This window comes from Struthio camelus, chromosome 2, assembly GCF_040807025.1.
Source record: "Struthio camelus isolate bStrCam1 chromosome 2, bStrCam1.hap1, whole genome shotgun sequence".
NCBI classification, from domain to species: Eukaryota; Metazoa; Chordata; class Aves; order Struthioniformes; family Struthionidae; genus Struthio; species Struthio camelus.
Window position 1 is genome coordinate 33,224,431 of NC_090943.1, and position 24,862 is coordinate 33,249,292.

General features: G+C 35.8%; 1 protein-coding gene across 1 annotated transcript in view; it reads right to left on the bottom strand.

The window, feature by feature from the left end:
• DGKB (diacylglycerol kinase beta) overlaps positions 1–24,862 on the bottom strand; it is a 424,901-nt gene that overhangs the window by 373,145 nt on the left and 26,894 nt on the right. The gene's annotated exons all lie outside the window — the stretch shown is intronic.

Sequence of the window (24,862 nt, forward strand, 5' to 3'; positions counted from 1 at the left end):
TGCCAGCCGAGCCCCCTGCGCGGCCGGCCGGCGGCGGAGTCCGCGTCCCGGAGCCGCTTCAGCAGCTGCCGGCCGGGCGCAGCGCAGGAGCCACCATTTGGCCGTCCCTGCCGAGGGACCTCCGGGAATCTGGCAGCAGTGAAACGCTGCCCTGTACCCCTCGCTTTCCTCCCGAGGGGCGGTCTCAGGCACGCGTTGAGAATTTGTCTATAGGTAACAACAACAGCAGAAGAAAGGCCCATGAGAATTGGCAGGTGAATTAAAAAAAAAAAAAACGCATGAAAAGACGTGTCCGTGACATGAAAATAAATATCTTTATATCAATGCATCCCTGTTATCAAGACACAGAACACGGGAGAAGATCAAACTTTCACTGAAAGCTTCCCAGTGACCGCAACGGCAATTTGTCTGGACCAAAAGTAATTCCTCCGAAATGTTGTCTGGTAGATTTATAAGCAGAGCAAACACCGCCAAACTTCCATCTTAACCAAGTCCCGGGAGCCCTTCTTAGATAATTCATTCATCTGCCTCAGAGTATTAACTGTGATCCTGCTAGTTTGGTTAATTATAATATGGATCAATTCCTATCTGAAACCACTTTGTTGCTATAGGCACTAAAAAGACTTCAGCACTAAAGACTGTTTCAGGCAAGTGAAATGGAATTTGGCACAGTGCCAGTAATTTTATATACTAATAAAATTGTAGAAGTATGAAAATACCAAATATTTTACCAAGTTTTTTTAATTTTGTAACTGCATCCATTATTCCTCTCTGAAATCTGCATTTAAAGGATTTAAATTTTACACAACATACAAGTGATAGAAGTTTGGGGGCTCCTTTTTATTTTAATAACCATGTAAAACCTTGCCAGCCTTTTCTTGCTACAGATTTTTCGTTTCTTAAAGGAGAATTCCTTAATTCACCTGTCTTACGGTAAGCAGCTTCCTCAGAACATAGGATACGTACTTTCTGTAAATTGACTGCTACACAACACAGCAAAAGACATTCAACTGTTTTGAATTAGCAAGTTTCCAAAACTCATTAACGCTTCAGCTCTTTGTGTTTAACCCAGAGTTCGAATATTTAGATAAGCTTCAAGAGTATGAGGACAATGTATTTCATATAATAAAATATAATGAATACATATTTATGCCACACACTGTAACATGCACATATTAGTATGTTTACAATTAAAATTACTGTGCGCATATATATCTTTGATTGCCCACAGCCTAATTTAAAAAAAAGTTTATTTTTCTTCATATGCACACAAAACCAAAACAAACAACTAACAAACACAAATGTCTCTATAACTTTGGAAAAATGTATTATAGAGAGTGTAGTCTCACCACATAAGCCTTTCAATTCAGATCCATGTCAGTACTCAACTACAAACTTTATACACAGAGAAGTTGTATATATTGTATAAATATATTTCCAAATAACACTTTTTCCATAAGACGTGACTAGCACTTGTCTTTACTCTCCCATGTTTAATATATTGCTTTCCCTCTAAAACACTGATTTCCAAAGATTCTTTCAGAGAAGGAATTTGGTTGCAGCATATCTGAGCCTTGGGTTACGAGATATGGATCAAAACACTGAAGTACAATGGCTAGTTGCTCCATTGTGATGCATCATTCCAATATGACAAGAAAATAAAAGGAAAAGAAAGAAAAGGTTCTGTAATAAAATGCTTGATCTAGTGGTTTGAGTTTCTTTTTTTGTGTTTTTGAAGGGCCCTATTTGCCTTCAAAATTGCCTTCAAACATTCTCTGTATCGTAAGGCCACATTAAAGCCAAAATTGATAGGTAAAATTATGTTTTACAAGTATAACCATTTTTCTGACAGCATACATAGCTTTTATACACCTTCTTAAGCTGGACCTCTACTGTTCTCTTCCACCCTGTATTAGAAGTGTGTTCAACTTCAGCACCTATTGAAATGACAAGAATCTACCAAATTCATCTGTAGTGTCATTCCATTAACATTTGTAGCTTTAAAACACCAAAGCTCAATCTGAGGTCTTGCGATAAAAGTAGAAAAATTAACCATTTCATTAAGCAGTTGATCTGCCTTACAAATACAGTAACCACTACACTGGCCAGAAGACAACTCAGTATGGTACAGCTGCCAAAGATTCCAATAAAAATTCTCAAACTAAAGGGACACTAACATGAGGATTTTGTGTTTGAACTCAGATATGTTTACGAAGATTGCTACCCTCACGGCTAGCCTTGGAAACAGTGTCATAGCATGTACAGTTTTGAGAAAAGGCCAAAGGATGGGGACAGCAAAAAGGCTAAGGCTGAAATATGGCTTATAGCTAAGAGCCCCTTCAGCCTAGAGCTCGGTGGCTGTGTTTGGAGGCAGCACATTCATAAGCAGCTTTGCTTTAGTTTTGAGCTTTGGTTCTGTTTTAGAAGTAGTATGCTGCCTAAACTGTATATGCTCCTGTCCTCTCCTCCTCTATTTAAGTACCTACTATAAACAGATTACCATCTGAAAAAGTCTGCCTCTTAACAGTTCATTCTCTCACAGCAGAGAAAATAACAGATGCCTGGAATCCACAGCCAAAATTTTCAAAATGAGATTTCTTATCTTCTTTCCTCAGGTCTGTGTTTGGCCATTTAAATAAATTATGTGTACTGCTCAGCATACATTTAAATTACTCATTTAATATGCCTTTATTATGAACTCAGAAACCAGTTCATGTATTGAAGAAGAAAGCACCAAACCAAAGAGACTTAAAAGGGAAAGTAAATCTCAGTCTCCAATATCTTTTATTTGCCACTGAGAAGTTGCAACGATATCAGTTGTTTGCAGTCATTGGATAATGATACTTTTGGGAGAAACAAGCTCTAGTCTTCCAAATCTGACTTCAGTGATAACATGACTATACAAAGTCACAAGTCTAACCTATTGAAAACTAATGAAAACAGATATAGTTTGCCACATTTATTAAAGAAAAAAAAGATTCTCCAAACTTAAATTACCTAACTTAGGCCATTCTTACAAACACTTTGTGATATTTTTCCAGCCTGTATTCAAGGACATGGAACTTAGTGAAGAAGCATTTTACACACAAATATTCAGCTTGTATGCTTCACCTATTTTCGTCAAAAAATGTGAGTATGCACTAGGAGCCCCCCAAAACAGCAAATTCACAGGCAATTCAGAAACGGATCCAAATAAGGATCCAGACATTTTCATCAGCTATAAGATCTTGCCTATGTCATGCAAATACTTTACATTAATTATTCTAGTGATAAGGAAATAGAATAGGCTAGTAATTGCAGTAGACTTGAAATGCTTATGCGGGGTAGCATAATTATTTACATAGCTCAAGGAAGAAAAAAAATTGTGAAACACCTAGGGGCATTTGAAGGTCCGTTACCACTCCCATTACTGATATCCAACATACACATATACACACACACACACACACACACACACACACACACACACACACGTAAATATACAATTTGGTAGCTAAAGGAAAATTTACAAGAGAGTAAATATCTATATTTGAGAAAATAAAGTATTTCAGATATTCTAACCAATATTTAGCTAATTTTTATTAACATAATGAAGATACAATACTGGAAAAATTAAACTCTACTTCTATTGGGTTATCAATGATATACAGGTACCTTTGCTTGATTCCCTAACTGCTACAGGCAGTCTCACTTCTGCCTGGGAAAATCACGCAGCGATTCCTCTTAGAACACATTTCTGGGCATGGGAAGGAGAATGTGGTGGCTGGGAACAGTCAGCATGGACTTACCAAGGGCAAATCTTGACTGATCAACCTGACTGCGTTCTGTGATAAAGTGACTGAATTAGTGGAAAAGGGGAGAAGAGTGGATGACACTTAGCTTGACTTTAGCAAGGCTTTCTACACTGTTTCGTACAACATGTGTGCACCCAAGTTTGGATGTTACAGTTAGGATAGGTGGAAACTAGATGAGTAGATAACTCATTAGATGGCTGGGCTGAGAAGTCAGTGGTTAATGGGCTGTACTCTATCTGGATGCCCATAACAAAAGGCGTACCATAAGGGTCTATCCTGGGACCTGTTCTGCTTAACGTCTTTATCAGTGACCTGGATGACACAACAGCATGCACATTCTTCAAGTTCATAGAGAAGACATACAGTTTGGAAGGACAGGTTGACATGCTCAAGGACAGGGCTGGCCCCAGAGGGACCTAGGCAGGCTGGGCTGGAGGAATGTGTTGACAGGAACATCATGAAATTTGACAAGGACAAATGCAAAGCCCTGCATCAAGGAAGGAATAAATCCTGTGATGATACAGACTGGAAACTGCGTGGCTAGGGAGCAGCGCTGCTGAAAGGGTGACCGCAAGCTGAACATGAGCCTGCAGTGTGCCCTGGCATGAAACAGGCCAGCACCATTCTGGGATATATGGACGGGACCACAGCCAGGAAATTGAGGGAAGTGAGTAAGGGAGTCCCCCTCTGCTTAGCACTCTTTGGATCACATCTAGAATACTGGCTCATTGGATAATTCAGGCTGGAAAGTTGCCCAGGGCGTTACCCAGTTGGATATTGAAAATCACCAGGGATGGAAACAGCACAATCTCTGGGCAACTTGGTCCAGTGCTTGATTATCCTCATGGTGAAGAAGTTTTTCTTTATATCTACTTCTAACCTCTCGCTTCAACTTATGCCCATTACCTCTTCCCTTCCCACCATGCATAACTGTGAGGAGCCCGGCTCTGCCTTCTTGATAACCTCATTGTAGGTGTTGGCAGGCTGCTGTTAGGTCCTTCTGAAGGCTTCCCTTTGCCAAGGTGGACAAGCACGGCTCCTTCAGCCTCCCTCATAGGCCTCAGCTTGGGAAGGTGGGAGTGAAATACCCATGCCTAATTATTGCAGAGGTAAGCCAGTGGTTATATACAGATTGTCATATGAGTGTAACAATACTTGAAGGCATCTGTCTGTACTCTGTTTTTATAACATTATCTCGAATGCTTTAAGGGAGAGAATGACAACTATAGAAGAAGCAATGACAAACAGGTTATACTACAGTACAAATTTAAACATATTTTTTATTTCCAGTTTATTCTCATCTTTACCTTCTGTCTACATATGCAGTTGCCTTCTGCATTCTGCAACTTCTGATTTCATATTTTAAACATGGACTATCCCTGTATATGTCATATGACTTTGATTTACTTGTAAACATTGGTCTGGAGCCATCTGAACACAATGGGAAGGATTTTCAGAGACATCAGTGGGCAATGGATTGAAAAGTCTATAAAATCCACATAAAAAATGTCATTGGTTTCAACTGCATGCAGGAATGAACCCTAACTGTACTAAGTTGTAAAAGTTTGTTCCATTTGAAAGTACACTGTTTGGGTAAAGATTGCCTAAGAAGCACGTGTCTAATAGCTCATGCATTCTTAAGTATAATAACATAAAGACTTCTAAGCTCCATATAAGTTCCTTGATACTGGGGTAGGCAGAAGTTAAGGGGAAAAATGCATTTACTGTATATTTCTCAATACAGCATTACAGCATTACAGCAGTGACATGCATGTTTTTTCTTCCCCCGCTCCATTTCTTTTCTTCATTATATGTAGGATATCAAAAGGAAGCATATGGCTTGAAGACAATCAAAATAAAAAGAAATATCTTTATGTGAAATCTCAAATATGGCTTTATGTTTTAAAAGATAGTTTTAATACATTAATCACCATCTGTATGTCTACTGAACAGAGCTAACTGTGGGAAAAGATATGGCATGTCCTTAAACATTTATTGAATCTTAACCTGTATTTAAGAATCACTGTTTAACATTCAACCATCAATATAATTTGTTTTAGGAAGGCTTTTTGTTTTATTTTAAACTGAATTCAACTGTAATTCAAGTGTAACAAATTCTCTGGTGGACAGTAATCATTCCAAAAAGCTGATGGCCTGAGATGAAGTCAAAGATTATTAATTTTTAAGAAGCTAATAGTTCACTGTATGCACTTTGCACAATGAGCATTCTCATTACTAAAACAGGAAGATTAAAAACTTGCTAGGGGCTTGTTGGTTCTGTCATCTTTCTGCTGCTGCTTTCCAAATTTTCTCTGAATTTTGGAAAGTTGCATATGTGTAACACAATGCCTGCATATGTGCCTCCTGCAGGTAGAGCTAAAAAGAGGCTGCAGTAGGTTATCACCTCTCGAAATACAGACACACAGCAGAAATTTATAAGAATCCTCTCCCTGTACTATTTTTGATAGGAAGAACAAAATAGAACAAAAATGGAAACATCTACTCTTCCCTGATTTATGAATTGTCTACTAGCAGAGGTAGCATAGAACTTCTACAGATAATTATTATTAAACATATTATTACAAAATATTTCATGGCAGAGAGCAAAGGTGCAGGGTTTACAAAGACAAGAGAGAAGGATAGCAGTTCACAAATGAGTAAGGAATCAATGATGAAGAGATAAGCAGAAAAGAGGTTCATGAGGTGAATTTAATTTGGGAATTTCAAAGACAACAGGAACTCTTGGGATAAATGATAAAAGAAAATGTTAAAATTCTCATTCGGCACGGCCAAAGGTAAGGAGCAGAGAGGAAAAAAAAGATATAGAGAGCTAATGGTGTTACAATTTTCCTTATCTTGAAAAAACACCCCATAAAATGTCAGCTTCAGAAGTGAATAAAATTTATAGAAGATTATTTAAAAGTATAGCTGAAATTAAAACCAAATATGTGCCTGTTATTTGCATTTCAGTTTAACTTGCCCTAAAACATAGGAAAATGTACTATAAGAATTCATAAACTGCATTTCATAATCTCCTAGCTAATTAGATCTATTTAAGTTGGATTTTTTTCGAACAATAAAAAAGAGAAAGAGATACACTAAGGGAGTAGGCTAGAGATGTATAGCAAACTATACTAACTTCAGTATATCTGACTCCACAGAACAATGGCATTACCAATAGCAACACAATCAGCACCAAGACCATGAGCTTGGGGTATTATAACAAATATTCAAGAGATGTATATATTATTGCATAAGAAAGTGAATGGCACTTTAAAGCAACAGGGAAAGCTGAAGTTTAGAAAGCTGAAAACTAAAATAAATTAGTAGATAAGACTTGTTTGTAAAAGCAAATGAAAAAACCTAAGTAGTAGAAAAGAAAGGAATCATTAGGAAGAACTAATTGCATCTGATTACACTAAAAGAAAATTTTGGGGGAGAGGGAGGCGAGGGAATGAAGACAAACAAGGATGCATATCCAAAGATATTGGTGCAACTGATGTGTATGATAGGAGATACTCTAGCCCCCAAATTTTCACTAATTAGATTCAACCTAGTCAATGTGGTTTTCGGGAAAAACTTTTTCGGCATTTCTGTTCCCATATTCTCTTACATTAACTTCAGGTAACGTCTCTGCACCACTGTAGGAACACTGGAGTGGAGAGAATACGAAAGACCAACAGTTAACACAAGAAAGAAAGAGACTGGTTTATTTACATTCTTTAAACAAATTTATATCCCCAAAATAATATTCCACTTTCCTTTGTTCTGTGGTACACCTGCTATCTATTTCTTGGAACAGAAAATCAAAGAAACTTACAAGAGAGCAAACAGAAAAGATAGGATCAACAATACAAAAAGTGAACAGAAATTTCTCCTTGAGTTAGTAAGGAGGAGGTCATTATCAGTCTTCACAAAGAAATTTGCAGTGGATTCAAGATAACTAGAGAAAGAGAAATCAATACCCTACATAGTGTCTAGCTAGCACTTGCTCTGCTTATAGCCCTTAAATCTCAGATTCTTTTACAATATGTGGTAGAATTTATGACTAATTTTTTCTCCTTGGGCAGTTATGTTTTGCAGACAGGTCAGAGATCCAGCTATTTAAATCAATTGGACAATATATTTTGTAATAATACATACTTTGCAATAGCTAAAATAGAAATTTGTTTATTATATAGATCCTTAAAGAGGCATATCTTTTTCTCTCATGTCATTTAAACATTATTAAAATGGCCAGTTTTAAAGTATGTGCTTATATAATATTCTGCATATAGTTGAAAACATATAATAAAACCACTTCCCACTAATTTCTCTAGTAACAGATTTGCAAACAAATTTAAATTAGTAAATTTAACAATTTATCAATAAATCTTTTACCCTTCTATTTATTATTTTATACAACACGTTATTGAAAAGCTAAATTTTGCTTCTACTTGCACTGCCACAGCTACCTAGATGGCTTATTCTAGATTTACATTAATATAAGTAAGATCAGAGTAAAAGCATTGGTTTGTGAAAGCAGCAGGATCCTGTGAATAAAGTAGTCAAGGGCATGCTTAGAGACTTGTGTTAAATTTCTTCCAGTTTTGCTGTCGGACCATCCTGTGACTTTGACATCTAGGATTTAGGTGCATAAAACCAGTATTGTGATTTAAGGCTGCAACTTTTTAAAATCTTCCACTAACACCAGAAATCTCAAGTATTCAGTCAAGAGAAAAAAAACCCTTCAAAACTCAAAGATGGCCACAACTTCCTAATTTTTGTTAATATTTAGCAGATAAATGTTTCTCTCATGCCTGGGGTTCCAGTAGGGCATTTTCCTTCATATCCCCTTTGGGAGACTAAATTTAGTAGCCTTGTTTCAAGGATACCCAATATAAACACAGGATTGAGATCTGTGCAAAACACAGTGGCACTGACTACGTTCACGCAGAAATACAGGGAAGAGTGCAAAGAGTTAGTGTTGCAAATACTTAGCAGTTAAAGTGCATGAAACGGGTGCTCCGGCTCAGACTTCTCTCCCTGAACAGACATGGACTCTCATCTCTTACCTCACAGGAAGATAGTCACGCATCTTCACTGTTAATGCAGGCCAACACAGAAAATGTGAATTGGGCCACAAAGCAAGAAAGTACAGGAACGGGTAGGGCATTCCTACCTAGGAAGGTCATGAACTTGATGCTATTTTTTGGTCCTTCTGGGATCCAGAATCCTTTTCCACATAGGAAGTCTATAAAGTCATACTTTGAACTCTCATTTTGATAAAACAAAATTTTTGTTCTTTAGTTCAAATGAGGAGTGACAGATTGATCCCATCAAGATCAGATTCAACATTAACATTCTGGTATGGGGGAGAGGGAGGATTTGATCCAAGTTCTCTAGTTTTAATGTTGTCATTTTCTAATTCTTCTGTCAAGTTTTTAAAAAGAAACGGTGATGCTTTCATAGATGCTGCAAATACCTGTTGGATATGCTCTGAAAAGGTCTACCAAATAAAGTTTTGGAGAAGATTATGGGGTAAATGGTCTTTTGGATCTAGCTTGGACTTTTGCATGAGCTGCTATGGATGTCACACCTGTGAAGAGCAGAACAATTTTGGGTGTACGTATATGTGCAACTCTAGATTTCTTAGAAACTTGAAAGAAAAAGAGACACAATGAATTTAGAATTAAGCAGCAAGATTCAGAAACCAGATACTTGGAATTTGATTCTAAATGTTTGCTTATTTCGTCTATGAATAATTTATACTATTTTTAGACCAAACCCTTTATTTCTTCATATGTGTTTCACTTCTCTAGACAAATTATCTGGAGCAATGAATTTCTCTGATAGGAATTCTCTTAGAGTGACCAGCACAATTAAGTTTCAAATTTGGTTTAGCTCTCTAATATAAACTGCATCAATGGGATTGTATAGATTTATCCAGTTTAGAAAAATTCTAACACTAAATATATGTAGTAATGGAAATGTTTGCTTCTAAAAGCTAAATTAAACCCAAATCAGGTAAACACATAATAAATTCAATACATTTATTTGCTACTGCCTTAATGCAAATCTTAGCGACACTTTTTAGGCTAACTAAATTTACAGCTCAGATGTTGAATATATATATTGCCAACTAATATAATGCTTCCTCTATTTTTTAAATTACTTTAGAAGATTTTATTATATGTTAGTTTTAATATCTATGCAATGCTGAGAATTATCTGCTTCAACATATAGCAAACACTCCAACTTTTATTAATTTTGATGAGCCCTTATTTTCATGCCTAGTCTCTTTGTCTTGAATGGAATTACTGCTGCCTATCTGCTAATATGAATAAACATGTACAATCCGTCTCAGAACAGAACACAGTCATGATGCTGAAAAATTTGCTCAGTTCTGTCAGAGTTAGTTTCCACATAATAAGCCTGAATATTTAACTCCTTGATATTACATTATTGCATATGTATGAACATAGTCATCCACCTGCATACAGTCTATTCTTAGTGCAGTGTTTTAGCACTTATGAGTAGAACTTTCAGACCTTATCTACCACTTCCACTCTTTATTAATTGGTCCTTGATCCTTCTGTAAAGGTTTCATGTGGCACAGATGCTGAGGAAAACTGGCTTAGTTACAGGGAAGAGAGTGGTACAGAAGAAAGAGAGGTATGGTATACAAAGTACTCGACGATCCCAAACGTTGTTGCAGCCGGTAGATCTGCTATGATGTACGTGACTCTGAGGATACATGCAAGTTATGGATAGAGTCTTCTCCAGCTCCTCACCTGAAGCATCTACAGAAAACACAAATGTAGCTTGAAACTGCCAAAGACTGACTTTCTAGTTTCTGTTTTTTTTCCAATTCTGTGATGATCTTCTTAAAGGTACAGCACAGAATTTTGTCTTAAGAAGAGAGTAAACTAAAGTCTTATTCAAATAGCACTGCTTTTTACACCAGCTTTCAGTTTACTTTTAGCAAAGGTGATCGAATATTTCATGAAAAATCACAAAGTTGTTTTTAATATCAGAGAAACCAAGACATGTAACAGCATCTTGGATTAAGTAATGCACATTTGATTTAGTGGAAATGTTGAACTTAAAATAATTGAAGTATTGCTACAAATGCATTCATGCCCCTTTTTACTATTTACCTAGATGATTCTGCAGTAGTTGATTTATACTTATGTTTCTGTTATGCTCCCTTTTCAGAACTCACTTATTTCAGACTTGGTGTGGTAATGAATTTTGTCTACTAGATGGGCAATATTGGCTTTAATACTGGCCACTCTACGCTGTCCGTCCTGTTCCACTATTAGAAGGCACCGACAGAAATGAAAAGAGTCAGCTGGGATTGCTTACACAGGAATTCATCGTGTGAGATGGGCAGAATGCAGAAAAATGGGAGGAGGAAGGAAGAGCAAGTGCTAGAAACTCATTTGTAGGCACATAGTAAGGGATTACTGTTGCACTCAATAGCTTCAATATGTGATGCAAGGTGAACGCAACAAGGGTTGTGGAATTTAAATGTTGATGTGAATGGGGTTGCTCCATACAGAGCACCACCAGCAGGGCGGTCCTCAGGAATGAATTAACACAGTAGTACACATATATTGCTGATATCTGAACTGTATACCCTTTAAGTTATCAAAAAATGTTTCATAATATATTGCAGTCTGAACATTCAAGCACAACAGAATTTGGAGGTGATATGAGTTTCAAGTATAGAAATCAGAAGGTAACATAGAAAGTGCTGTAGTTAGGTACAAGGAAATAAATGAGGTAAGGGGCCTGGGAAGACCAGAAATACGCTCTGATTGTCTCGACTGTGTATAAACAGGAATAAATTCCTATACTATTCAAAGTAGTGAAATACCTTCAGTTGCTACCTTCAGAGTCAGTTGCTACCTTCATTTATATATATATATTTTTTAAATATTCAAGAGTAGAATTGTTTTCTAGTACTTCTGGGAGAACAATACTTTTGTATAGCATTAAGTAATTCAGTGTAGCATACATTATTGAAAAGAACTAATGGACTAACTGAAACTTGAGGTCTTCATTTCTTATAGCAAAAGTTAGCTCTAAAACAAAATACCAATTACAAATACGTGTTCCTCACGTATAGAACCCTTAATAAAAGTCAGCATATGATCTAATAACATCTGTGACGAGTGAGGTTTTGGTTTAGCTTATCCTTAGGCAGTTTCAGGTTTTTTAAGAAAATTAGATCTGTGTATTCATACTGCTTGTCGGGTCCATTGTTCAATAACATTTGGATACATTGGCCAATTTTAACCAAATTTGACAGATAATTAAGAAGAACAGAAATCCGAGGGATGGTAAATTCTTATAAATTTTATGAAAGCCAATGAGCAACCAAGTGAGAGACACTCAGGTGTCTCTCAGGTCTAGTACCATGACTGGGAGAAAGATATCAGTGTGAGCTAAGTAATTATCTGTTCTGTTTGGTCTCTCAGCTGCCCTGCATACACACAGTGGGAAGCAGGGAAAATCTGGACTTACTTGCATATAAGAATAGAGACTGCAGTTTACTGGGACCCAGCACAAAGTCTATTTGAGACTGCAAGTACTAGAGAAGAAATGTCTGGCTTGAAGCAGCTGGAAATGGTAGGGGAGAAGATAGACAGAAGAATTTGTAAGGGTGATGCTGAACAACTACTCTATCCATGTAAGGATATGCTGAGGTATTCTGGAATTACACTGTGATGTTTTCACCCTCTCATAGACCTCCTTAGCGTTTCCAAGATAGCAGACTAGAAGTGTGGCAAAGATGGCCATGGAACAACACATTTCCATTTTAAATAGAAATGTTTCAACAAACAGATTTTAATATGCAAAGACAACTATTAACTGCTGAAAGCTGCTACTTAAATAAACAACTGAGCTACTTTCTCAACCTAAGGGAGCAGCCTATTCCCACAACAGCCATATTTGCAAATTTTATCAGAAGAGAAAAGATTTAAAGCTACTTCTGCTCTTCTCAAAGAAAATACGTCCCTTATTTAGGAGAAATGACCTCTGGTCTGGCCAAAAAACACACCAAATAAGGTCTTCAGTTGTACTTCTAAAACACCACACTTTGCATTATTTTAAGGTTTTCAATTAGATGTCTTAAAAATAATCATTTAGAAGTTACTAAATAATACCATTCATGATGCATAGGGAGGAATTAACCCATCTTAATCTTAACCCATCTTAAACAGGCATCAGGAAGCAAATTTTTCTTTTTTTTCTTTTTTTTCTTTGGTCACTAGAGGTTACACATGTGGTTACATGTGATTCTAGCCATACAAAAACTCAGACCTTTGTTAGATAGTCAGTATTCATTATAGAAATGTACTTTAATCTTATTTTTAGAAAAATGAATCCAGTTCCATGCAAACAGAGAAATGAAAGAAAACCTTAAATAAAGAGGTCAGAGGGTAAAACGAGGAATGCAGCCAGGTTAAATGATTTTTATTAATTTTCCATAAAATAAAGAAACTAAATAATGATAAAGAGAAAATATAAAAATATCCTTAAAATAGCAAAGAGAAATAGAAAGTTTGTTTAATGAGCTGTAAATTAAGGAGAAATTTGAAATAAGTATAAAAAAAGAAGGTAAGAAGATGGAGCGTCTCATCAAGCTTGACTACTCGAGACAGCAATACATTATTTTCTTCATTATCAAGCCTCAGCTAGGAAAAATATAGCAGTGGCTTTATTGTATGTTTTAAGTATCTATAAGGACTGTATACATAGGCAAGGATAGGGAGTATATAGAGCATATCATTGATTTTACTGTTTATGTTAAATATATGTTCCTACCTGCGGTCAATTCTGCTGTTGCCTCGAGTGAGGTTCTTACAAAATGATATGGAATTAGACCCATAGGGAAGTCATGCAATTTTAATAGCATTTTACATTAGTTACCAGTGTAGAAAAGCAACCAGAAAAGTAATGATATATAGTCTTCAGGTAGATAGTGAGAAAATGTTACTTATCCTGCGATAAAGAGTGCTGAGAAGCCATAACCAATTTTAATGGGTCAAAATCACTTTTTACCTAGCAAAAAGACAGATATTGCATCTGCTTCTAAATTAGGCATATAAGTAAGAAGTGGTTAATACTAATCCTTAAGAAAACTAGCCTGGAAAAAAGCCTTCTTACCAAGAAGACACTGAGAATAATTGTTATGACTATGGAACAGTAGTAGTAAATAATGCTGCAGTTAGAAGCATTCTGATTTTTCCAGTTGAACTGAGATAATATATTAGACATTTAAAAAAGTTGCATATCTCACAAAAGGAGAACGAGATCATTAGTCCTGACTTTAAAAATCACTTGCAAAGAAGCAACACTGTGCTTTGCTGATGCCATGGTCCTATATTGCTTTTTAATGGCGCAATGAGCTGTCAATTGAGATTAAGTGAAGTTCTTTGAAAAGGGCTTTTCATCGAATTAAGCTTCTTAATAAAAGTAATTACTTTTCTAATTTCCCACTGGGCTATTACAGTATAATCCAGTACCAACTGGAGAGAAAGTAGAGCCTCAATAACTTCAATGGATATTTGGATAAGGCCCATAACATCAGAGCTGTAACTATGGCCTTGGCAAAATAGTATGTGTGCAAGGATGGGACTGAATATGTTGCAGAAAAAAAGCAGAACTGTAAATTTAATAGTTATAATGCAGAAAGAAAATGAGCTAATTATGATTAGATTCCCCTTATAATAATTATATTTTTAAAAGCAAACAAAAACAAGGAAAAAGCAAAAAAATAAGGAAAAGGAAGAACATCAATAGTTAGAACAGACAAGTGAGGGCAAGTGTATTCGACTAACTTAGTTAAGAGAAAAGCAAGTAAAAGCAACTTTAATGATCTTAATGAAATATTGAAATTTTTACTCACTTACTGAAAAATGTCCTACTGAAAATTTATACTTTCTAAAATAGACCACATCCAGGTGAAAAGTTCCCTGAATTTATAGCAGATTTTACAGGTAAGTTTGCCTATGGAAATTGGTGCCATGTTATGACAAGCTGAAAGATCATTTTTTGGTGTGGAATTAGCAGAGGTGAACAGCACAGCAGCTAATTAACTGATGCCTCCTGAGAAAATGCGCCCTGGAAAAAGAGCACTGGGTACTGATTAATATTAAAAACACTGCACACACTCTCTTGTCTCTTCCCAGACACTCCATGTTGACCAAAGGGGCACAGATACGTGGTTTCTGTGGGACAAGCAGATGCCACTTTAAAAATCAAGAGTAGGCAGATTGCAAAGTGGGTGAAAGTTTTCAAGGTGCTTAATTAAAATATTTTTAAGAGTCATAAAAATTAGTGATCTATATAACAAGATATTCAGTCAGAATCAAGAGATCTTTTCCCACTTGCTCATCCAATTGCTGACCTGCAGGATGACTGCTGTTTCACTTACTCGAGTTTCACTTTTCTACTTATTTGTCTAAATGTGAAACAGGTAGAACTATCCGTACAGTGCCTGACATAAAAATAATACCATTCACTCCAGGGGAGATACCTGAAAGACACCTTGGAAGCAGTACTTAAATGGCTAAAATCAGCCTTATGGATGTGTGCTACTTCATTACCAGAGAGCAGTCTCTCTCAGATCTCCTTAGCTGTTTCTCTGCAAAAGCAGAAGCACTGAAAATTGTGAGTATGATACCATCTACTTAATTTACCTTCCATCTAGACCCATTAACTAAATTTCCACTGCATTATAGTGATATGTCCTTTCAGAAAATCTTTGCAAAGAGTCAGCTGAACAAACTCTACTCAAAAATACAGTAAGAAGTTTTTGTATTTTTTTAAATAAAAGACTGCCTTTACCGCTTAGAATTTTTCTGAATTCTTTCCATCTAATCACAAACCATATCTATTTCAGCATAGTTTATAAGTAATCAGGAGATTTTCTGCATTAGACCTATCGTCACTTAAAACTGAGGACAGAGGAAAAGAGAAGCATAGCTAACTAGATTAAGAGACCTCTCCTCTTCCTCGGATGAGGAATGCTCTGTTTAGCTGTTCCTGTTAATATTAGATTGTAGTTGTAAGCAGCATGGAAACATACCAAGAACAACATATAGTTTTAACTACAGCCTTCTAAAGCAAGATTTGCAATGGTCTACTAGGCTATTCAGAATTCAAGCAATGCAATTGCTTTGGGGAAGGGAAAGTAAAATAACATGTATTTTACTTTTGGTGATAACACCACAGGACATTCCATAATCAGCACCACTGTGGCCTCATTATCTCTTGATAACTGTACTGAAATAACTTGTCTTGCAAAATGAATCCTCAGCCTCAAAAACCAAATGAAAATCCACTTATCTTATTCATGATTTAATAAAAAAATAGGAAATAATATCTAGCTTAATTAAAAATTAATTTCAAACACTGATATTAAATGTGCATGTCTATATCCAAATTGTATATGCTGCCAAGTTGTTCACACAAAGAAAGCACTACTCACAGTATGAATAAAAACATGCAAGCATCTCTGAGATACAGATATAAAACTCTCCTAGCTCATTTACAGTCTATTCTTAAAGACACTTCTTCCTTTTATAGCAGTCAACATCCTTCTGGATGCCAGGCAGTATACCTCTTCTTAGTTCTAATTTGTTTCTAAAATCTGATTCCTATTGAATGTTTCCCCATGTATTTGTATGCAAGTCCTGTGTGGGTTTCATCTCATTTCTGTATACTTTCATTAGGCCTGGATTAACAGTAAATATTTTGTATATATTTATTTTATGTACAAACAAAAGGTATATACAAAGGCATAAAATAAAACTGCTGCAGTTTGTGTAGTTACGTTATTTAGAGGTATTAAGATAACTGCACACTGTTAAGAAAACTACCCTAGCTCCAAAATACTATGAATTGCAAAGAACAATCTACCCCCAAAAGTCCAAGCAAATGTTATTCTCTTTTTATAAAGCATACCATTCATCCAGTCAATGAACTAAAATAGAAAATGCAGCCAATTGCACACAAACTTAGCTGAAGTGAAAGCTTATGAATACACAATAACTGAAACTGAAGCTACTAACAAATATTATAAGAAACAATTTACCTGTCTCTGGACAGATATGCTCTTCTTTAAGGATCTTTTTAAAAGTGAGCCTATATCAAAAGTCCAGTGTAGCTGAATTTAGTGAAGAAGGTCTCATTCTTTCTAATGTTGATTTATCTGAAAGTGTTGTATACTTATAGTAGATTCTGGATCCAGTACTGAAGTTGGAAAAAGATTTGTTCACTTCCCACAATATCACAGAAAGTGAATTTAAAAAAAATCCCAACAAATCTATAACAAAAACATTAAGAAATCTTAAAGTGTGATTCAGCTCACAGTTTGACACCTACATTCTAAGGTTTAGACATCCAGTTATCCATTACAGTCAGTGAAAATATAGTCAGTATATACTCTGGAAATTAGAGGTGTTCAGCTGGTCAAATGAGGGTATTCACTTTGAGGTAAAAGAGATAGCCATCTAAATCAGCTAACCCTTTACTGATTATAAGGGAGACAGATTTGTTTGTACCTAGGCACCTATATATGGACATCTAAATTCAAGTATCTCAGCCGCCTGCAAGTGGAATCCTACTGTTGTCTGTCATTTTGCACTTCTTTAAAATTATGCTTAAAATAGGGAGAAATGAGTAAAAGAGTACCTTCTTATTTATTTACAAGAGCATTTGACTTATATTTTATTGTAATATTCATCATGTACTTAATCAAAATGTAGTATGCAGCCTTGACCTTCCTGTAATTAACATTTTTGCAAATCAGTAGCAGTTCCTTTTCAATCAATAATGTTATTCAGTCTCTCTGCTATAACTAATACTGTGAAACTCCTAGTTTTAAAAGCTACATCAGGACAGCTATACTTTTGTCAGTCCAACTCGTACTAACAATATGCTTTTTCACAGGTACCGTGGCTACACCTGCACTTCTCTGAGCTGAGAGATCTCAATAGGGCCCTGAAGTTTAGGAGCCTATGGACTTTGTCTTTCGCATTCCCTTTTTTCTTACACATAGGCAGATGTTGGTTTGACTTCAGAATATTGAGACCATCCACCTTTAGGGCAGGCAACCAGGGCCCTTGTAGGATCATCTCAGGTTGCCTCTGCCCTCAAGAGCAGAAGCTCTAGATGAAAGCATCATCGTCAGCCGAAATGAGTCTACATTCTCCATGGCACAGCTGGAGCCATGAGAGTCTCACAAGACCATGAGAAGTATTCACTGTCTCAGAGACACCACAGAGACATTTTCAGAAGATAAATATTTTGGGTAGGTTGAAAGTTAGTCTTATCAGGAGACCAATCCTACACAGAAGCAGAGATACAATCACATGCATCTTTCTGGAGCTGTATCAGTTAGGGAGTGAGTTATCTATTTTTCAGTATTCATAAAAAAAACCCCACAAAAATGTAGACCAGGTTGCTGGTATGAAATTATATGATGCAAAGAATTATCAATTGTATTGTTTTATCAACTACTTGATTTACCAGTGAGTTCTGATTTTCTATAGCCATTTGAACAAGAGTGCTTGGTAGTGAGAAAAATTCTTCCAGTGGCTATTTTTTATTGAAAATACGCTTAACACCCATGGCTCTGAATATCTTCTATTCATATGTAATTGTGGAACATCAGGAGGAGAACAGAACCTTTGAATTACTTGACATGGAGGGCATGGTTTCAAAAACTGTCCTTATTTCTGGATTCAGTTGTCCTTTAATCTGCAAGTTAAAACAATTGAACTTTAGGGTTGTTATGGTAAATGCATTTACGTACAATATTTTCATTTATAATGCTACATAACAGTTACAGCAACCATGCCGTTGTACATGTAATTCCAGTGGAACCAGTGTGCTTTCCTCAGTAAATCATTTTGTCTTGCTTTTTATTAACAGTGTGCATTTTTGGGGGCTACTCTAAGCCAAAAAAACAGCCCTATATTGTCATAACCAAGATTGGTGGTATTAGAACTACAGGCTGGTCATAAAACAGATGGAAGTGTGTAAATTGCAGGAAACTAAATCACTGAGAAATTACAGTAAACTAAACCAGCGGGTGTGTAATGCAAGTGTGTAGAAATTAAAACAGTGTACAGCAGAAAAGACAGAGATGATGATTTCTCTAATCCTGATTTCTCTTCTCCTACACATCCCCTGATACTCCTGCAAAACTCAGCCTTGGCAAGTATGGCATAGCTGCAAATAAATTTAGTAGGAACTTTATTCATTTATGCTTAGTGTTATCATGGACCCATATTGTGCTGCTGCTGAATGACAAACAATTTACATTATTCTACCACTAATGCTTTTGCAATTTACATAGCTGAAAATGGCTTTGTCTGCATCTCGGGTAACATGTGCTACCTCAGATCAGCACTTTTCCAGTCAAGCTTTAATCAAAACAATACACTGAGTATTCACATGGTGCATTAGATAAGCCTTTTGTTAGAAACTAACTCAGAATCCCCTTATTCATTCAAATGTTTCTGGAAAATTCATCTTAACTAAACGCACACGTTTTTGCTGCTCTGTAAGAAGCTTTATTCTGTGGAGGTGAACTCACTGCAAGAGTGCAGACTTTGTTTTGAATTATTAACTGAACTAGAAAAAGCACAGAAAGGCCAGAGTAAGTTATATTTCTGCAATTCCAAATCTATTTTATTGGTGTTATCAAAACATTTTTTCTAATGATTCCCACATAGTGTATTCATCTTAACTTTATGCTGTTTTAGTCATCATTGGATTCTCAAATGGGCCAGCTGAACTAAGGACTAAGTACACAAAAGTACTTTGTTAAAGAATAAAAATATTTTAATAATGACTTACTTTTACAACAGCATTCTGTGAATGTATGTTCATCATTTTGTTTGTTAGCAATACAGTAAGTATTTAACAGATTAATTTACTTCCTTGAAATGCTTAAAATATAAGCAGAAATTATTGAATAAGGGAAACTATTGAACTTCCATACCTGATATCAAAAATATCAGCCTAGGTACTGTTGGTAAACAGTATGCTTATTGGCACTGACATTACAACAAATAATACAATCTACAGCGGCTTTAGGATTACATTATTGATCCGTATATAAGAAATGTGTCTTGACAATAACAAGGAAAAGGACAAGTGTAAAAATCTTATCTTTTAATTTATTTCCACTAAAAACAGTCATATTATGTGAATTTAAGAAAATCCATGCATGTGCTTGTAGCTGAAAACATTTTACTAGCAAAATATTTTTTATTTTTCATAGCAATAAGATAACTAACATCCAACATGCCAGGCTAAAACTATGACACTGCAGATAAACTTCTGACAATGGCTGTTGAAATAGTCTATTATAAATACTATTTTTTGCAGGAAACTGATCATACTGTATTTAATGAAAAGAACGATACGTGATCTTTTATGGAGTATAAAATTGCATTTTTTCTTTGTCATCTTCTCCTAGTACCTTGAAAAAAGAGGAATATTTTCCTACGAAGATAAGAGAATGCAGTGGTCCTTTAGAGGTTCTAGACTTGAGTCACAGCAATTATTTATAATTACTGTTATATTGTTCAGTTGGTTGCTGGTTTTATTTGGAAATACTTTATTGAAAAAGCAGGGATAGTTTAAACTAACGTAGCATTTTGTACCATTATAACTGTGTTTAGTCCCTTCTTTAAATCTACAGGATTAATCAGGTGAAGGATAGCAGCATCTTAAACATCTGCCTAAAATGTTCTCTTCCAGGTTATTTAAAATACCAAAGTTACATTAATATATTTTGGAACTAGAAAAAAAAATAATAAGCTTTTGTTTATAGAAAGACAGACTGAGCTTCAAGACAATAACTATATCAGGACATCATGCTGGAGGTGTGCTAAACACTAATTTAGCTAATAAATTACAAGAGAAAGTAGTACTCAAAGCAGCTATTTTTGATTGCACAGGTTAAACCCCTTCACCGACATATACATGCGGTCAACATGGTCACAGATACGTATGGACATATCCACTGTGACTTAGCACTCTCTTAAACTTTCGTATGGTGAAGTAGGTGGCAGGATAAATTTCTTGAGCAGATGTGTGCATGACAAGAAAATGATTTATTTTTAAATTAAGCTGTGCATAATGGCTTAAAATACTTTTTTGCTACAATGTTCTTTCAGAATACGTTTTGTTTGATCTATTTTCACCCAGGCACATAGGAGCTATTCTTTTATTAATTTATTTTTAAAGAAAAACATGCGTTTGATAACTTGGTGACAAATTAGAAATAAAAAATATCAATTTCTCAACATTTAAGGTAAGTGGACTCTTACAAAAAGCTATCCATGCATACACACACACACACACATACAACTAAAAAGTCAGGATTTGACCTCTATTCCTTAATCAAATTAATCTCCTATGAAAATTCAGTTTGAACAAGAATTATAGGATTTGACCATTAATGAATAAATAAGCCTTAGGACATTGAAAGAATGTTGTGTATTCAAGGTTTCTACCCTTTCATTTATTCTTATCTTTCTCACACACCCCCAATCATGTTGCCCATTGATGTCCTTCATCTAGAAATTAACTTTACATTTTACCTGGAAGAATAGCCCTACCAAACTTTAAAAGGTTCGTATAGAGTCAATTCAAATGTCCTCATAGCCATAAAAAACAAACCCACAACCAAAAAAAACTATCTATACATAATTGACCACTACCTTATTTATGAATTAAACAGAAATAATATATTCAAAAACCAATTACTAATACTTCACGTGCATAAAGCAGCAGGGGCTGTGTTCAACTCCTAAGTCTTTTCAATCTTGATTCAGAGTCGCTGCAGAAATCTCTCCTCACTGTAAGCCATTTAAGGACAGACCTTTAGATGTTAAAAGCCTTCTGAGACTGTAGTTTGTGGCTTCAAACGCAAAACAAAATTAGCAATATAAAATAAGAAAAGAACCCCTAGAGAATACAGTGGTCTGTAAATAAGCTCTTTGATAGTGGTATTTGGGATTTCTAATTGGAGAAGAACCACCACAATACTAGCAACAGTACCCGTTCTCCCAACATAAATATTGGCTTCCGAAGCTATGTTTCATTTTGCCTGGGCTAGAACATAACTGTGACAGCTGCTATTTAGCAAATAAAAATTCATCATATGTCTGATAAAAATAACATAGATATTAATATTGTACTGCAATAGATTTAATATCATTGTGTAATACCATTTTCAAATGACTATACAGTGTTGATATAATGAAGGAAAACTGCTTTGGAGTTTTTTCCAGAGGAAAAATCCCAGGATTTTCAGTTTCCCACAGTAGAAAGGCAAAGCTGCACACACTAGGGTTGTATACTCAACACTTATAAAAGTAGAGCTGATTGATTGCAGCTGATTACAGTTCCAGAGACATCAGATTTTATTTTAAAGAGGGTCTCTGTATTGCACATTTCCAGGGAGCGAACAGCTCGTGGAAGAGATTTAGTACTGTGCTGTCAAGACAAGACAGAAGTGGTTTGCACACTGGTCAGGTCACCTGCACTTGTGAGTACTGAGGGTGCACTGGCCAGTTCATAGTAAAAATGATTAAATACACATTAATATTCAATTCAAGAATTAGAAAGCATACTCTTGAATCCTGCCTTCACGAGTCATCACAAACAGTTTTAGAGATGCACTGAAAATCTTAATTTTATTTCTGTATAAACGTGGAGTCCAGCGGACTTTGTGTGTACATTTTCATTTTCCCTGAATATGATTTAAAACTATATTGGAAACAAAAAACCTATCTAAATGAGAATCAGAAAATAATTTGGATAGACTTGTTAAGTAAAGTTTCATTAACACACTGTCTTTCTGTGATCAAATTTTAGATGAGGGTCTTGCCACTAAAAATTTGAATTCCCTTACCTTCCTGGCTGATGCTATTACAGCTAAGAAAGCTTTTAAAATGTACCCAAGAAATACACAGCCAAAGAAAGACAAGTTCAAACAGCCCCTTAAAATCAATATTTAGATCTCAGAGAAAGATAACGAAAAGTAAATGAAAAATAAATCCTCACAGGATCCTTGAAGAATTTTGCTACCATGGGAGAAGGCAAGACTGACATGTTTGGGCATCACTTGTGGCCTACACGACATTTTCCTAACACAGTATTATATTGGACAGCATTGTATACATTATTACACTTACTTCGAGCCTTAAGAGCGTGTACAAAGCCTGTATCCATGGAAATCAATGCCAAAATACTACGTTTAGTGAAGCTAGAACATCATCCACAGAATATGTCAGGTACAGTTTTCATAACTTTAATTTATTTATTAAAAAATAATTAGGTTGTGTGCATGCACTACTATTCAGAACGTATCTATTTCTGAACAGAATATTGGTAGGTATTATTTCATATCATTCTCATAGCTAAAACTGAACTTCAGAGCAGTGGAACAGATTTTGGCATTATTCAAAAGCATTTGCAAATGGGGAATCTGCCAAAAGAAGTGGGATTGTATTTTCATGGATGATTCATTATTTACCTGAAAACAGCTTGGGCAGCAAATGTGTTTTCCTAACTTTCATCTGAGAATACCAATGATTATTTTTTCACGCATCCTTTAAATTGTTCTGAAAAATAATGTTGTGATTCATTACAATTAATTGCATCTTCTTCATATTCATTTCTATCTTTTTCCAGGTTAGGGGAAGAGGAAGCAAGCTATCTTCAACATCAGGAGCAAAAAGTGCTTTAAATTTGGCTTATATATATGCCTAGTCTGGTGGTGCTTTCAATTGCTATGTTTAGAGGATGTTGCTAATAATCATAATTTTATGGAATCAGAAATTTGCAAGACTAGGTGAAGCCATTGTCTCCAGCATCATTCAAATATAATGATTTCCTTCTTCTGAGGCTAAAGCTAAGATTAAACTGGTTCTACCTCAATAGACCTTTAAAAAAGAAAAACAAGGAAAAATAAGGGGAAAAAAGGGATTTAAGGAAAAAGGAGAAATTGCCAAAGACTTTCCATGGAAACGTGACAAGCAGCAGGTTCCTATAAGGGGGATTGTGTGCTTCTCACTGTCAGAGATGGAACAAGTTGAGCTGAGCAGAATTTGCACAACAGTAGTTCATACCAACATGTAAGTTTATTGACTGAATCATTTACTTTGTGTGGTTTAATTTCTTTTTTGGGGTAAGTAACATTTGATTTTGGAGATATCATCTTTATATTATTAAAGATCAGAATTGAAACGGCCTCCTAGAGGTGTCCATTAACATGGCTGAGAACCGCAGGCTGTCACAAGAGATCCTGTTTAATGCTATCTGGAACTGAACGATCTGCAGGAAGTCAGGCCTGTCACTCAGCAAGGGCACTTAGGAATGATAGAGCATCCTGAGGAATAGGTACATACACTTTTTTGGTGGATGACAGTTGCAGTTAATACCCAGATTGTTCCAAAATGCTTGTCTGAAATTGCCATTTCCTCTGCTCTGCTGTCCAAGACATTTGTTTGACTGCTCTGTAGAACACTTTAGTCAAAATAAACCAGACTAACACGAAAAGTTTCAATAGCAGGTCTCTGCTTACCAGGATTATTTTGACTAAAACAGACAAGCTCGCACTTATGCAAGCAGCATGGACAGTGGGTTGAATGATAACAACTTCCAGAAGGTCAGAGCTGATGAGCAACTGATGTAATAAATCAGCAGAAAGGGGAGCTCATGAGCCTATGCCTGGGGGTATAAGTCACGCTGTAAGCATTACAGAATCACTTTCCACTGAGGGTAAATTGAAATGACCGCAAAAAAGCCACACGCTCAGCTAAGATTCATCCAAAACATAAGCACTAATAAGATCCCCCAAATACCTCAGAAACTGTTATCTAGCTCTATGGGCAGTCAAAATCCCAGGATTTCTAAATTTCCTCAAGGATGTATGTCTCTTACCTATCTGGATCATATTATCATCCAACCTGCTCAGAGTCCTCATATCTACACCCAGTGAGGTTCTAAATGTAGGGGTTTCCACATGTCTAAACTACTGCAGGGCC